The 17,043-nt window shown below is 39.7% G+C and overlaps 1 protein-coding gene across 6 annotated transcripts in view; it reads left to right on the top strand.

Annotated features, from left to right (window-relative positions):
- The window catches only part of HIVEP2 (HIVEP zinc finger 2), a 204,760-nt gene that overhangs the window by 87,509 nt on the left and 100,208 nt on the right, over positions 1 to 17,043 (top strand). Inside the window, exon 1 of one of the 6 annotated variants that reach the window (XM_025866146.2) lies at positions 9,251 to 9,401. The exons of the other annotated variants lie outside the window; for them this stretch is intronic. The gene's annotated coding sequence lies outside the window, so the exon portion shown is untranslated. Of the gene's footprint in view, positions 1 to 9,250; positions 9,402 to 17,043 lie in introns of those variants that run through there. 6 annotated transcript variants of the gene reach the window in all.

Raw genomic sequence — 17,043 nt, 5'->3', positions numbered from 1 at the left:
CTGAAGCATGCAAAACCCCTTCTGGTTCAACTCTGTCTTCTAAAAATCGTTTGTCTCTGTCATCGTCCTGTGCTGTGCTTCATGTCATTGGATGTGCCTCTTTTTCAATGTACTGGGCTGTTCTATTCCTGTTTATAAATCTTTTAAGTGTGCACATTAGAGAAGTAATTAAATTGTCATTATAATTTATAGTATGCCTGAAGTCAGCCACCTAATTAAACTGCAAAAGAAGAGAGGTGATAGGTTCATATGCATGTAGTAAGTATTACTGTACTCATTATGCAGGGATTTTGAACCGAGTAAAAGAGAAAACGAATGGTAACAGTAGTCTTTAAAAGTTTTTCCATTTCTGCTCTTCTCAGTTTAATAGATTGAGACTCTCACTAGTTCATAACATAACCTTAATGTCGTTTTTGGTTAATTTTTAATGAAAATTATGATTTTTATGTCTTTCACTCAGCATTTCCTTATAATGTTCCTGACAGCATTAAGGCACACCACCCCATATCCTAACTGAATAAGCAATTAGAAATACAATAGAAAACAATTTGAATTCTTGGGTTATATGTAGCAGTCCAAACTCTATCTTGAATTATAAAAATGGCAGCCTGTTAGATACCTAAGATCATTTAGAGGAGATTTGGTTTTTCTAGAGCAATCGTGACTGTTGGTATACTTAATTTCCTATCAGAGAATAAAAAACTACAATAACAGAACAAAAACCAAATAAACGGTAATAAAACTCTTGCTAGAGGAAACGATTTTTGAAGAGTCTATTTTTTTAATTTTAAGCTCTAGCACATATATATGCATATATATTATGGGAGGTGAGAATTGATCACTTGCCTAGGTGTTTCAGCCCCATGAGAGATAATTGCAGTTTGTAAGGTAATGCACTCAGTTTATTCTTTTGGGGTTTGGGCCTTTGAGGAAAGGAGAATATGGAGGGACATAATCAAAGTATCATCCAGGCAAATGACAGATTGTGTGCAGTGAATTTGCCCCTCCTTGTATTTAATTTTGCAGGGAGGCGGGGGGGGGGGATTGAAGTGAAATTCCAAAAGAGGCAATATTTTAATGAAAAGGACAGGCAATAAAGAGCAGAATAAGGGCATTTAACTGAGGTACGTAATAGGAAATGTATGATACGTAGAAGTTACGAGGTGCTCAAAAAATTATTGAATGAATAAGCATCATGTGTAAAGATTCCGGTTTCTTTCTCCTATGTGCACATAAGATACCCCCAACTTACAAACAGTTTTCTTGGATAATATGTATTTTTCTTTGCTAAGTCCCCAAAACTGAGTTGACCTGTGAAGCACTTGCAGTATTAGTAATGGGTAAGGAGTTATATAGCTGGGTGTCAGTTTCTCTGGAAAAATGCATCTGAGTGACAAATTGTGACATTGGGGAATATGGCTCTTTCTGCTATGGGAGAAAGTGGGAGCAGTGTCTTTGCCACTCCTGATTTCTTAGCTACTTTCTGCCATGGGAGAAAGTGGGAGCAGTGTCTTTGCCACTCCTGATTTCTTAGCTACTTCTAGAGTTCTTGGTTGAAGGGATCTGGGGAGGCTCTTGCTGACATTCCTGTAGGCTGGAGAGTCAGGGAGAGAGCCAGTGAAATGGTTCTACTTCCAGGCTACAGGACTAGAGGGAGAGGGGAATCCTCAACATGGGCAGCATAGAGAAAAGAGAGGGATCCCCTGACAGCCCTCTTGCTGGTCTGATTGCTTACTGGGTGGTCCTTCCAATGGAAGAGGCAAAGGTAAATCATGCATGTTTAATTTGAGAATTGCTAACACATATGTATCCTTTTAATACAATCTTGGTTTATAGCAGTATAAACATTTTTCCATACTGGAACAAAAGCTCCATAAAATAATAAGAATGAAATTTAAATAAAGATTTTGCTTATAAATGTGTTTTAAGGACATGTGTACTATAAATATTCCTTGAATCAATTCTCAATGGAATGTGGGCTTTTCCATAGAAAGAAATCCATCTTATTCTTTATGGGATCCTAGCACCTGTCCCTTAGTTATCAAAAGTGGGCCCTCAAAATGTGTAGCATGTAAAGCGTGGTTAGATGTAGGTAGCTGTGAAGTATTGTGAAAATTTTGATTTGATACTTCTGATTTACTGTAAATCTGGCATGACATTTACTACTGAATTTGACGTCATTCGGGAAAGACTTTCTAAACTTCTTTTATTTCCTCTTTACTTCTGAGAATTCAAGTAAATCTGTAGAAGGATTCATAACTTGATATTTGCCATGCACTGTCTTTAGAAATATTTTGTAATATTATATCCTGTATGCCTTTTGATTCTTCAGAAAGCAATTATGTTAGGAATTATTTTATGCATAGTAACTATTAATAGCCAATGATAGTCTAAAGAAGTTAATCCATAATTTCCAAAAAGATTTAGGGTTTTAAAACAAAAACAGTATATGCGTTAATGTCAGGAGCAATGACAAGGCTGAGAAAAGATTTGGCTTGTATTTAGGATTTATATTAAAGAAATCCAAACTATATACATATAGTTCTGATATCTGAGCCTTCATATTAAATTTTGTGGTGTATTATGTATGGAGCTGGGGGCAGAGAATTTATAAGAAAAATATAACAAAATATAACAAAACATGTTTTTTCTGTTTTTATATATTTTAAATATTTTCTGTATTTCTATATTTCATCCATTATGGATTTGCTGTTGTAACAAATAGTATATATATAATATATATATTAACTGTTGAAAGTAGTAAAGTTGTTTGAGGAAGAACTGATGCTTGTTTTTCACATCTGGAATCTAGTACAATAAATTTGTTTCATTCTTTCTTGTAATTATATTAGCTAAACCCATGTTTCATTTATTAGTGTTTCTTGTCTGTTGTGGAGATTTATATACTGGGAAAAGAGAACGTAAGGCAGCAAAAAGGTTCAGGTTTAAAATATTGATAACAGAGGCTTACAGAGATTGCCAGGCTGATGTGCCTCCTTAACTTTATAAACCTAAAATTTCCTGAGAAAATTTTCAAGTAACGTTATGAAAATCTAAATGCTGTTTCATTGTTGTTGGTGGTGGTTTTAATCATTACAGAAATCAATAGCTCTCAAGCTATTTTCCCCATCTTCCTGCAGCTGTCCAGAGTAACCATCTGCTCTTGCAGGTGGACCAAATTCTAATCTCCAGTAAGGCTGCCATGCTATCTGGTCTGCTTACCATTTATTTCTTAGGAGTCTACTTTGAAATGGAATCCTTTTCTAAAAAGAAGGTGCATACACTGAATTTTATCTATTTATAATTTGATAGTATGGGGCTGGCAACTTAGAACTTAAACCAACATTAAATTTTTCAGAAGGAGAGGGATAATTTCAAGGACATTTATTAATGAGTTGGAAAGAAAGCCAAAAGATCTATTTCTCGGAATGTTAATTTTTTTTTGCATCAGCCTGATTGCAAAATGTGTATGTCTTTTATAAATTTGTGTTATTTGTATGGTGCTGTTCTGTTTTATCCAAGGACAGCTAGAAGAAACAGAATTATTTTGTTGGATTGGTCATGTTGTATCAAATCAAAACATCAAATGTTCTTGCATTTGACCTTTGATTTATGTGAAACATGGCATTCCATTTTTTTTTCATACAGAGAAACTATGGTTTATTCATCTCAAGCCTATAGTACATATTTTAGAGCTTGTCATTATTAGCACATTGCTTCTTAGTGATCAATCATGTGAGTATTAATATTGGGGAAGGTCATTTTAACTGATCTGTCAATGAGTAGGGAAAGATTTTGTTCCTTAGGAACAAAATATAACAATGATCATGTTTATTTCCAAACATACAGAAGCAAAGAGGCTTTGTTATTCTAACCAACATTTTCCTTTGTGAATGCACTTAAGCCTTTGAATATGCTGTCTTATTGCCTTCATGTGTCACTGTTGGTATGTGGCTCCGTTGTGTTTTTCAGTCATCTGATGTATGCATGCACTAAGTAGCTTTTTAATTTCCTTGAAAATTGATCCAAGTCTTCTGTGAAATGGTGGTTGACTTAAGTTCTGTTTCTCTTTTTTTTTTTTCATAGTTAAATGAAGCACATAGGAATCAAAGAGGATTTACCTCATCTTAAAAAGTCCATTCATTACTTAGAGAAGTTGCAAAATTTGTTAGGAATAAGGCCTACTCCCAGGGCTAGTCATGACAGTAACAGACAGCTTGTAGAACTTTACAATATGAGTGTACATATAAATAATTTTTAAAAATCTTGAAACAGATGATAAACACTATAAATTTACTTCTGCTCATTTAAATTTTTGTCTTCTTGGTTCTTCTTAACATTATGGGAATCATGTGAAGTCAGCGCATAATTGTGGCTCAGAGTTTTTCTTACCCCTTTTACAGTTCAGAAAAAATTTAGAAGGTCTGAGGGGATAGAGAGGCCTTTGATGAATTTCTGCCTTTCTTTTAAAAGGAGAATCTATAGGAGGAAAAAATGTTTACATTTTCCCTATTGTGAAGTTTAACCAAAATGAAGATTTGATTTTGGTTAGCATCCTTTCCCTTCAGTGACTTTCAGAGGATATTACCTCAACTTCTTGCCTAGCAGGACAGCAATAAACATTTTGTTTTCAACTTCCTTTGAAATTTTTTTTTCTCTGGTTCTTGTTTTGACAAGTTTATGCAGCTTAATTCTTATTGCCTTGCCTTTGAGCTGATGCTGTTGATTGAGGAAATATCCCAGACTTTTCTAGTAGTGACCAAAAGCTAACGTGTGGGTAAAGGAAAAAATTATAGATAGAAATCTGTGTTTTACTCCGTTTTATATTTCTACAGTGTCTGTACTGGCCCTGCCCCCTATTTAGGAATCACAGGTGATTCATTTAACACCATTCAGCAGATGTTTATTGAACACCTGTTATATGCTAGGTCCTGAGCAGGGTGCAGTTTCCATCTCCAGGAGCTCTGGGTTCATAAGAAAGGTGGAAGCAAACAAACTACAGTACAGTGGATGAGGGTTTCCACAGAGTTGGGCACACGGGGGTAGGAAGTGAGCTAAAGGTGGTCATGAATTAACAGTGTGTGGGGTGGGGGCGTTCATTCTCAGCTAGTATTAATCAGTCATCTGCTATTTTCCAGGCACTATTCATGTGTCAGAGATACAAGGGGTAAACAAAGCATTATTGCCTCTTCGGAGAAGCTTTTGTCCTGGTATGGGGGACAGATATATGTCAGCCTTACTAGCACACACGCTCTGTGTGTATGTGTGTTAACCAGGTGGAGAGAGGGTATGGGAGAAGGTGACCCCTTATGGGGTCAGGCAGAAGAAGCAGCCGCTCCTGTGATGATACGCACTGCATTTGAGTCCTTAGATCTCTCCTGGAAAGAAAGGAATTAACATTTCAAAGTGAGGAAGGGGAGTAGCTTAGAATAATTGAGATGATATGTCAGGCAGGGCACTTGCTGCTTTGTGCCAGTATTAAGGCCACCAGACTCCAGCCAGGTTTAGCCAACCTGAACCAACCATTGTCCAGCTCCTCCTGGTTCTGGTCCCAGCCATAGGATGGTGGGGTGTAGCCCAAGCCTGGACTGAGATCCCATTTTCAGGGGGATGCTCCCTTCCTCCTGAAGCCCCCAACCCAGTTCCCCCAGCTCTCTCTCCTCCCCACACCTTGGCACAGGGCAGACTCTGGCTTGGAAAGGATTAATCTGACCTAAAATTAAACCCTGAGCTATAATATAAAAAAAAAATGCCCATGATTAGGTGTTTACAGCACCAAATCTTCAACAATTAAAGAGAAAAGATGTGGGTGGGGTAAAAAATAGCAATACCCACACTCTGAAGTTTTTGAGAAAAACAGGAAACTAGTCTTTTTTAACCAGTGATGCCCAGAACTGGTTATTGCAAAGAGGGTTGTTTTTCTAATGCATTGTGGTCAGCCCAGCTGTGCCAGAAGTAGATTTCTGCTCATTATGACAGCCGTCTGTGGATTTCTTTAGCTGACAAACCTATAGACAGGCAAGCATAATTATCAGTAGTAACCTGGTCATTATGGCCGGATGTGCTTGGAAAACAATTTGCACAAGTCCCGAAAGCCCGTGAGAACATACAAAATAAGAGCATTTGGCGAACATGCAGCTATTTCCGGGAGTTGTGAATGACCCAGACCTATGAACCATACAATAGCTTATTGTAGAAGGACTGTTTGAAACCTTTCTTTCTTTGGATTTTCGTTTTCAGTTGACAGATAACATTTGATGGCAAGTGACATAATATTTTTTCTAATTTGCTCATTAACTCAAGCTCCACTTTCTAACTGTGTTTTAGACCTCTTTATTTTTGGCTTATGTTTCCTGGTTGGTGGCAATGAAAGAACAATTTCAAATGTAAAATTGAGATCACAGAGGTGTTGTCTCTTGTTCTCAGAATCTCAGAAATGCACCATCACCGCTGCATTTCTGAACAATATGGGGGGAAAATGATCACAGAAGGGATTGTTTGGGCAATTATTCATTAGATTTTTGTTGTTCTGAAGAATGTAAAATGCTTTAGAGCCAAGTTGAAATGGAGTAGTTCCCTTATCTGCCCCGTGTTCATACACGGAAGACCAGGTTAGTACAGACTAGTCACAGAGGTTTCCCCTCAACTTCCTGTGTGGGTTCAGTGTAATCAGGGAGCCCCCCAAGAGCTCTCCCTTGCAGGCCGTTTCTTTGCCCATGTGGAGCGGTCATCTTTTTAAGGCTAAAAAAGGGGCATTAGACTTTTAGAAGTTGAGTAACATAACCTAGATTTCATTGCTCATTGCATTAAATGGTCGCCAAGCCAAGCATTTGGTCTGTGCATTGAAGGATTTACACTTGTCCATTTGTATCAGACTTTACAGTTATCTCTTTAATAAGTAAATTACTCATGCTTCTCTATTGTGAAGCTTGTTTGTGGGGCTTGATCCAGGCAGTGTGCCTGGGCTTAGCAATGCCCCCTGTCCAGCTGACTGCCCGGCCGCTCCAAAAAAGGCAATCATTACTGCTATTGATTTTTTTTTTTTTTTTTTTTTGTAGCACATTGGCCATGTTAGAGTTCTTTGCAGTGAAAGGGAACTCAAACTCTTGGCATCTGCCCTTTCATTTTACCAGAAAAGCACTGGAGTTCTGCAGTCTTTCAATGGCAGTGACAGGAGTTGAAGGGGATTCTTTTCCCTCCTTTCTCTTGGGGTGGCTTGGGGAGAGAGTTTGAGATAGTAATATGGAGCAGGAGGTAGAACTGGGAGGAGGGGATGGAAAGGGTTCCTATGTGTAACCCCTTACTGTCTGTTTCTTAGTGAAATGGAGTGAGAGTACCTGCCATTTCCCCCTCAACAGCATGTGGCAAAAAGTCGTGAGATGGTGGTTGTCCAGGACTCGCAAATGCATATGGCAGGTGTTTTTAAAAAGTACCAGCTCTTCCTGAAACAAAATAAAACAAAACAAAAAACAAATCCAGAAAACAAACCTGCTTTATCCAAAGGCCTCCTATTTCAAACACGTATTCAAATCCCGGTGTTTCTGCTGGAAAAACATAGCCCTGGGAAGTTGTGATAAAGTTGAGAGGGTGGAAAAATAGATTTTTATTAGTCCCACTTCTTCTTGCATATGCCCCACCATGGCATATTTTTAATGAGCTTTCATGTTCAGATTTTTAAAATCTTGAGGACTAGAAATATAGTCTTTTACTTTCCTACTTGATAGGGCCTGAGTATGTCTTTGACACTGTTACTTTTAAATAGCCACACTAAGCATATGAATTTCTAGAAGCATGGCATAAATATCTTGGTGGAGGGGGGCGGAGGTAGGGGAGACACTTAGGAAAACAGCCTCCTTTCTTATGGTAGTAGAACAGTGAATGGAAACTCTCCCAGCAGATGATTCAGTCCTGCTGAGCAATTCCCTAGAACTAGAACTAATCTGGGTCTCTACCAAAAATGGATGTAAATACGGAAAGTATTTGCCCATTACATCTAAAGTCTCCTCAAATTGGTGGTGTTGTTGCTTTCCCATTTTGCTTTTGTCTGCGATTTTTATTATAAAGACATGGCTAAAAACGCACTGTACTCTTGCTCTGTCCTTCCTAATGAGCAGAGGGTGCTCGGGAGGTGATGGCTATCTGTGCAGGAGGCTGTGGCTGCCGAGGCCAGAGTGTAATGATTAGTCCTTTACCCGCTGCGCACACATGGAGATTGTTCCTTGATTTCTTACCATCATCCTTTCTAATACAGCCTGGAGCTCAACGGAGACTTGCTCTGTCAAGCTTGGGGCCATTTTTCGCTTTTGTTGGAAAAGGCTTCTCTTGTGGGACTGCTTACTGCCTGGGTGGTTCGTCTGCTGTGTTCACAGACATCCCACCATGGGAGCCCTCACGGCAGAGGGCTTCACCAGGTCGCCTTTTCCGACTTTCTTTGGAGCAGGCCCCTTCTCATTACCATCTGGGAAGAAAACAGCTCATGGCAGTGGGGATTGAAGGGGAGACTGGAGATGACTAAGCCCAACTCTTTCTCTGTTCCGTTGAAGAAGGAGAGGAGCAGAGAAAGCTTCTGTCCCCCGTCCTGGTCACGGAACGACTTGTGCCCTGATTAGTGACCCTGCTTTCGTCGTCTTTCACACATCCTGCCCAGTAAACAGTTTCCCCGGGGGGAGAGGATTGTTTCGGGAGCTAGCTGACCCTCCCGGGTTGGCATTGGCTGCTGAGTGAGGAATACAGCCGTTGTTGATGGGGATGCTTAAGCAGCAGGATGTGGCATTGGTGGCAGGGTTTGCCTTCATGTGGGAGCTTGCACAGCACCGTGCTCTGGGAAGCTGCAGCCTGACCCTGGTGCTACCATAGTCCCATAGTCTCTTGATTGTATGTCTCTGGTTAAAACTCAGGTGTCATACTCCGTTAATTCTGAAGAATGATGTTGACTGTAGGATTTCTCTTAGTCGAGCATGATTTCCACAATGGAGTTTGAATAATCTGCAGGATCTGTGTGCTCTAAGCACTTGCTCAGACACATCCTGAGTGCAGAGCGCAGTAACAAGTAACAAAGTTACCGTAGCCCAGCTACGAAGTTAGAGCTTCCTCAATGTGGTGCTGTTGAGATTTGGGGATGGATGATTCTTTGGTGTGGGGGGCTGTCCTGTGCATCGTAGGATATTAAGCAGCATCCCTAGTCTCTACCTTCTAGATGACAGTAGCACCCCCCCCACCCAGTCGTGATAACCAGAAACAACCCCAGACGTTGCCCAGTGTCCCCTGGAGGGCAAAATCACTCTGATTCAGAACCTCTGCAGACGAACAGCCAATCTGAGGAGCATTGCACATCTGCCAGCCTGAAGCAGATTTTCATTGACAACAGGAAGCTTGACCTGAAGAGCCTTAAGAGAAGGAAAGTAAGATTTGGGAGGGTTAAATGACTAAATGATGAATATTCCTAGCCCTGTGACTGAGTGAATAGCAACCCAAACCAGGGGATTTCCCCTGTTGGTTTGTGGCAGGAATTCCCTTTCTCTTCCTCTTGCCCTCAGCTTGAGGACACTTCCTTTTCACCACTGTTCAAGTTTCTGATTGACCTATTCTCAGGGCCAGCTTTTCTCTTCCACTCGCCTGCCACTTCAGTCGCTACTAGTGACCAGACCACCTCTGCTGCCTTTGTGAAAGACTAGCGCCACCAAGATTCTCCCTGCTGATGCCCCCGAGCCATCACTCTGCCCCTGGAGAATGTGTCTTGCTGTTCTTACATTATTATTTACCTCTTAGGGTCCGACCTAGACTTTTATGGACCATGTAGGAAAAAGTGAGGGGTAGTTTCATATCCTATTGACTCAAGTCCTCAGTATGACTATTTTTTCCACATAAAAACTTTGACATGTAGGTGAACTAGGTTCTGTAGTATCCCTGTTACATCGCCTTAGGCTAGCCTGGGATGCCAATCACTATTTGTGACTCTGGTTCTAGAGGGAGACGTTCCAAATTTCAAGTAATAAGCATAAAAGCGAACTTTGGGAATATGACTTATTTTAAGAAGGAACCACTTTGGCAGGCTGGAAGATGAGGTGTAGTAATCCAGCTTGTGTCCCTTCCAAGTGAGTTCTTCACCAAATCCACAAGGAGACCTTCAAGTAGGCAGCTTGGACTCTCCCGTCTGTTGGGACTTCCCACCCTAAATCCCAGACTTGGAGGGCAGACAAACTGGACCATCTAGGGTTTGCTTCTCTGATGTGGAAAAAATAGATATCTGGCAGTCTCCTTGGATTCCATTTGGCCATGCTCTTGTAGATAATCTTTACCAAATGGACTAGTCTGCCTTAAGTCTGCCAAAGGTGGAAAAGACAAACACCTTAATCTATGGACTGAGATACCAACTGAAGGAAATCAATAACAAAACAATTGAAATCTTAGCAGGTTCTAGAAGGAGTAAAAGAAAAGATAAATGTTGTATGCATATGCAGTTAAACTAAGGGGGAGTTTAATTAAAAGATAAGAACAAATATATGTTACTTTTTGTTTCTATATCAAATAACAAATTTTTACATCAAGTTTGTCAAAGATACAGATGTTTATCATTTCAGACTAGACAGGTACAGTGGAAAAGACTGCTACTCTAAGACTTGAAAGGGTCTTCTGCAATTCTGATCATGCTGACTGCCCCCCCCACCGCCTTTCTCTCTAAATTTGTCAACTTGCACAAATTGGTATGTTAGACTCAGTGATAAATCTAGAATAAGAGAATGGTGGCCAGTGACTTCTTTTGGGAAGTTTCTAGATCATCTGTACTGATGATTTCCAAATTGGATTCTGGGTGCTCAGGGACATTTACCAGTTTTGAAAGTATAGTTGTAGTGGATTTAACATGTGTCTGTTTTAACCACCTCTAAAACTGAGACTTCAGATCATGACAGGAGGGATGCTTAGCTTCCGCATTTTAAATTGTGTACACTTAGACGAGAGTTGCCTTTCTCAAATACTGTTACACAGCTATCTGATTTCATGGCCTGCCTTTTTTTTTTTTTTTATAGGGTCTACACAGTAACAATGTGTTTTCAGTGTCTGTCCTTCACTAGCCCCTAAGTTCCATGAGGACAAGAGCCATGGCTTTGGGAGTACACAACTGTTGTTTGTTGAGTGAATGACTGAATAAATGAGGGGGGAAAAAGAGTTCATCATGAACATTTTATAAGAAAAGCATAATTTGGGGGCACCTGGGTGGCTCAGTTGGTTAAGCAACTGCCTTCGGCTCAGGTCATGATCCTGGAGTCCCGGGATCGAGTCCCACATCGGGCTCCCTGCTCAGCAGGGAGTCTGCTTCTCCCTCTGACCCTCTTCCCTCTCGTGCTATCTCTCATTCACTCTCTCTCTCAAATAAATAAATAAAATCTTTAAAAAGAAAAGCATAATTTTTTTGATAGAGAAATTAAAGACATTTCCCAATAATGGAGTTAAAACACAACTTAAAAGAATATCATGTAGTGAAGTTTTATTTCTTTTTTGGAAATTTGTGGCTTTTATTTAAGAACAAAGAAATATTGTATTTCCTGGAGAAGGAGAGCATGGAATGCTCTCCAGAATTAACCGGAACATAGGCATATGAAGTACTCCAGACCCATCAATTTTAGTCTTACTTTATAGTAATAAACACTTTTCAGTGCCAAAGTAAATTAGGACAATGACCTGGGTAAAAGAGTACTCTTGAGCTGAATAAGAAAAATTTTGATTTGGTTGCCCAATTTAGAGCAGTGACCTTCATTCTAAGTGTGAAAGTGTTCCGTCATTGTTGTAGACAGACGTGGTTGACCCACCTGAAACATGCCATGTGGTTCAGTCCTACCAGTGTAGAGAGTAAGTAAGAGGAATGGCTCAATATATTAAACTTTCTTTGGTTTGGCACTGGTGGTTCATTTGCCAGATCAAAATCATGAGTGAAACTGAAAACTGAGTGCGAACAATTGCTGGGTACTTGGATTTCTTCAGATCAAGCATCTTTTTTATATTGCTACTATGTATATGTTTTCAAAAGCACTGGTTTTGAGTCAGACTCACTGGATTAAAAGACCATTTTCAGCCCTTACTGTGAGGCAATGGCTAAGTTCCTTAAACTTGGGGCCTCAAGTCGTCTGTAAGGGAGGTAATATTAGTGCCTGCCTCATAAAGGATTTAATGAGAAAATACACATAAATTACTTAGCACGTTACTGAAACACAAGGATCTAGTAAATGTTGATTATTTTTTAATCATTCTATGTGCTGATTGTTTCAAACTCCATTACTATTTCCAGATTGTTCATTTTCTTCATGTTTTCAGTAGTAAGCCCAAACTTTTAAGCTTCCTTTTTATGGAAATCAGAGCAGTCTAAACAGAGTCTAGGTTGCCAACTATCTGCTACATCTCATAAAGAAATGAGATAATGCTTGGTGTATATGTGTGTGTCTAAATGTGAAAGAGCCACAATCCTAAGCCTTGCCAGACCAAGGGCAGGTGGACCCCACTCTTGGCTGGGAGTCAGATCCTATTACCAGACTTTATTTATTTCAGGCCTGATAAAGTTGCTTCCTCTTGGTGATTTTTTTTTTCTCATTTCTTACTTAAAACATAAAGACAAAGGGAGTTGGAAAACTTTTGAAAAAGAAGTACTAAAAGAACCGCTCTTATTTTTATATTTTTCCAGAAACCAATTTGATAAGTCACTTTTTAAGTTCTGAAGAAGCACTTTTTCCTAAATTTTTCATCACATGAATAAAACTGGGTTTTCAGTTATAATCACACTACACAAACCATTACACTGTAAAACTACATTTTTCACTTGGTATCATTCCTTGTTTGCTCTTTTTCAAGGCAGATATTTCCTTGTCCTGAGACAAGGGGTGAAAGCCACCTTGGGGCGTGACCCCATTGTGAGCAGGAAGAGTTAGTTATTAGGTGCTAAGTGTGTGAGAGGTCAGTGGATTCTTCAGGATGTCGCTTCAGAAATTTTCTTGGTACGCTCATTAATAATAACTTGTAATCACCAGGCTTAGTTATCGCCTCCTATCAAGATGGCTGAATCCAATGTTTGAAAGTTTCTGAAACAGGCTAGTTTGTGCCTCCTCTTTGTTATGAGCAATTTCTTTCATCTTGCACAATTTAAATTTGTTTTTGATATTTCCCAATGGAAGGTGTTATTATTGCATTGCTTTAAAATTTGTTTTCAAATAAGAGCTTGAAATGGTTGATCTATAAAGTTTTGTTCAGCTTGCAAGTTCTATTATCAAAGTTTACCTTTGCCTTTTAGAAGTTTTAAGATTTCTCCAGTTTTGTATGGTTTCTTACTGATTCTTTTTGGCTTCCTAAATCAATAAATCCCCATTAGTAGTTATAGTTAGTTGTTGAGAATCTGAAATTTTACTTTAACACAGTGAAGTCTGAATTATATCTCTCCACTGTGGCCAACATTTAATCCGGTAAAATGTTAGGACTTTTTCTTTTCCCTCCCCAGGGCCATAGCTATTAAAAAGATCTCTCAACTTGGAAAATTAAACATGCTCAAATATCTTCCATTTTGACAGTAAACAAACAAACTAGAACCAATAATCCTAATGGCTTTTCTAGCTTCTCCCTTACCTATCTCAACTGCATCATGGTTTTGGCCACCTGCTTTAGCAAGGAATATCAGGAACCTATTAATTTTGAAATTCAGCGAAATCTTTTAGGTCCTTGACTTATTTGACCTACCATTGATTTGTATTTGACTCTGTTTATCATTTAAAGATTTCTCTGCGTGGCCCTGTGACACTGGGACCTGCTGCCCTACCTCTGTTCCCAGCCCTCCCACATGCCCTGTCTTTGTGGCTTTCCCCAAAGTACAGCCCCTGGGCCTCTTCTTTCTGTATTCCCCAAACTGTGTACCCAAGCCCATTGTTTTAAGGATCAGCTCTAAATGCTGGTGACCCTCATGGTGTTCCAAACTGGGATTTCAGCTCACGTGTCCTGTGGGCTCTGTATCCACATGTCTGCCTGGACATTTCTATTTGAATGTGTCTAAGGTACCTCAAACCCAGTTTGTTCTAAAAGTGAATATGCCCTATTTCCTCCCAAACTTGTTTTTCTCTTTGTCTACCGTGGCAAGCTTCTGCTGATTACTCCAGATCCATTTCAGGTGTGTCCACCCTCAGCCCTTTCTTGACGCCCACCCGTTGCTGGGGGCCCTATTGTAACTTCTTTTTTTTTTTTTTTTTGGCCCTATTGTAACTTCTACTATCGCACTTTTCATCCTGCCTGTAAGTCAGATATTCACTGAGGTCAGAAACCACATTTGTGTACCTTTTGATGCGCCGCAGTGCCTGCTGTGTGTGATTAAGTGCTTAGTAAATGATGTTGAGGGCTGCCTGGCTGGCTCAGTTGGTAGAGCATGTGACTCTTGATCTCAGGGTTGTAAGTTCAAACCCGACTTTGGGTGTAGAGATTAGTTAAAAATAAAATCTTAAAAAAAATGGTGGTTGAATATGCAAACAGATGGCAGAAGTAGTAAATTATAGATATTGAGAAAGGAAACAAAATTTTTATTTCACCAGGCAGAAAAGTTTGTAAGTGGTTAGATATTAAAAAGATACTTTTTGTAGTTTATAAGAACTGAAACCATCAGCCTTATTGATTCATTGTAGGCTCTAGGACCTCAGAGAGTAAAAGAAGTTTCTGTTTATTTCCTTCCGAGACTCATGGTTGACTTGGTGCTTGGACTTGGTTTGAATGGAGACTCATTCATGGGATTATGGCTGCAGGTGAAGTGTTTTGAGTGACTTTCCCAGCTACTCCAAAAAAAAAAAAAAAAAAATGAATGCACAGAGCAGAACTCAGCTATCTGCCTGGGAGAATATTTAGGTGCAAATATTTCCTATATGGACTTCCTCTCATTTATTCTACCTTCTCAAACAGCACTTTGTGGGTCAGGATAAGGGCATGATATGTATGCTTCTGTTGGCTTAGGCAAAAAGTAATGAAAAACCATGATTTCAGTTATAGAGATGATAACCATCCCTCCTGTTCCATCCTTCTCTCCCTCCCCCCTACACACAATTAATATTGTATATCTGGGTGTGCTGGTACGTATCCATAAGGCACTAATATTAAGTTCATCCTTGCGTACTGATAGCTTCATCATGTTGCATTGAAGGAACATTAGAAACAGTTTGTTATTGGAATCCTTATATTGTTGGGATTAGCTTCTACCGAAATGAAACAGGTATCCAGATACCATGAATTAATCCATGCTAATTTTAAAAAATAAGAAGTCTTAGCAGTGAAGACTCATCTGTGACTATCCGGTATTGAAGATTAAGTTCTCTGCACTGGGATGCTGGACCATTGCAGAATTATGTTATGTAATTGTTTCCCTTTTGGCATTCATAAGAACAAGAAGCATGTTTCCAGAGGTCATCCCACATGGAGCAAAAATTTTAAATACATGAATAAAAATTCCATCTGGCTTTTTTGGTACTAGAAACTTCACATAGATTTGTAATTTTGATGTGTTTTGTAGTCTTATCTTGGTTTGGTAGTCGTTCATGAGGAACAACAAACAAAACATCCTGTTTTTATAATATCCAGCATAAGTCCCAGTGGAGTTATTACAGAAATAGCTTAGGTTCTTCCTATATCAGTTAGCAGCTTTTTTATTTCCATTATTTAATGTCTCTCCTCTCTTAGAAGTGTGACTAAAACAAAATCGATTTGTTTCCTCAGGCACTGAAGTCCTGCTAAGTGTTAATTGTCCGGGGTTTTTATAAAGGGCTTGACGATCACAGAAGAAGGTGTAGGGCCTGACCCACCACCACTGCAATGGGGACCGTTTGAAATTGCAAATATTTGTAAAACTCTTTTTTTGTTGTTTTTTTTTTTTTTCTTTCTTCCATGTCATGGTTTCATCTCTTTGAAACTTACCAGGGTTACTTTAAGTGTTTGCTTGTGTGAAAATACGTGAAAATGGCATAGGAAAGATATTTTTAAAGGGTTGTAATATGGTTTAAGGCTGGTGAAACAGCCAGAATGATGATTCAGAAGCTGAAAATAGCTCTACATTTTATGCAATCAAGTAAAACTCTGTACCTTGGCCTTCCCCACACGGGATTAGCAAGGCGTTGGGAGCTCTTCCACCCCCAGCATGCACTAGGGATGACACGCGGGGCCATGATAGCCTGCTGCCTAAACCGGGCATGTGCTGCCCAGAGGCTCGCCCTGAGGTACAGGGTGGATTAGAGTTGAGTGATCTCAACTCATATTCATTTCCTCTGAAAGGAAAACTCACAAGGTCCTCTCTGTTCTAATGAGCGCTTAGCAGTGAGGATTCTCACGATGGCGCCCCGTCACCCCAGAGGCGGAGGTACGCCACCTTTGCCTCTGCTGCTTGCTTCCCTGACAGGGCAAGGGGACCTTTATGGCATTTATCCCAGTCCTTAGGAGACCCATTTTAAGACCCTGGGAGGGATTGATTTTTCTTCTACTTTCTTACGGATTTTTTTTTTCTTAGTTTGTTTTCTGTATGTTTTTGTGCAAAAAGCTGTCCCACAAAGTGAGGAGCCTAGGAAATGATTCTTGAATTAACCCCGTGAGCAAGTGGTAGACTTTTCCAGGTACAATGTCTCAGGTCCAAGAGCTGAGTCATCTTTGTGACCTAGAGTTTGATGCTTCACGTTCAGTTCTTGTTACCCAAAATGAGACTCTATGCTTTGTCCTGTCAAATAAACAAAACTGTCAGGTTATCATTAACAACGAGTGATGCTCCTCTAATTAAACAGAACTGATGGGAATGATCTGGGAGGATATTAGCAATGAAACAGTGATGTTTGCATTTAAATGATCTTAATTACCCCTTAGACTTAATGCCCTAATAAGATGAACGGGAGAATGTCACATCTCACTTAGCTGTATTGTTTTAGACAGTGGCTGCAGGCTGAAAAGGACCAGAGTGCATTAACTTACACTGTGGTGTCTGCTTTTGCAGACAGAAGGTTTGGGAATGTATATTCTTTCCTTTTCTTCCTTCCTTCCTTCCTTCCTTCCTTC

The sequence above is a fragment of the Callorhinus ursinus genome, unplaced genomic scaffold (genome assembly GCF_003265705.2).
Source record: "Callorhinus ursinus isolate GAN/ISIS: 27379988/994484 unplaced genomic scaffold, GSC_fseal_2.0 scaffold6, whole genome shotgun sequence".
Taxonomy (NCBI): Eukaryota; Metazoa; Chordata; class Mammalia; order Carnivora; family Otariidae; genus Callorhinus; species Callorhinus ursinus.
Note: the sequence above shows the minus strand (reverse complement) of the source record. Positions and strands in the feature narration are given on the sequence as shown.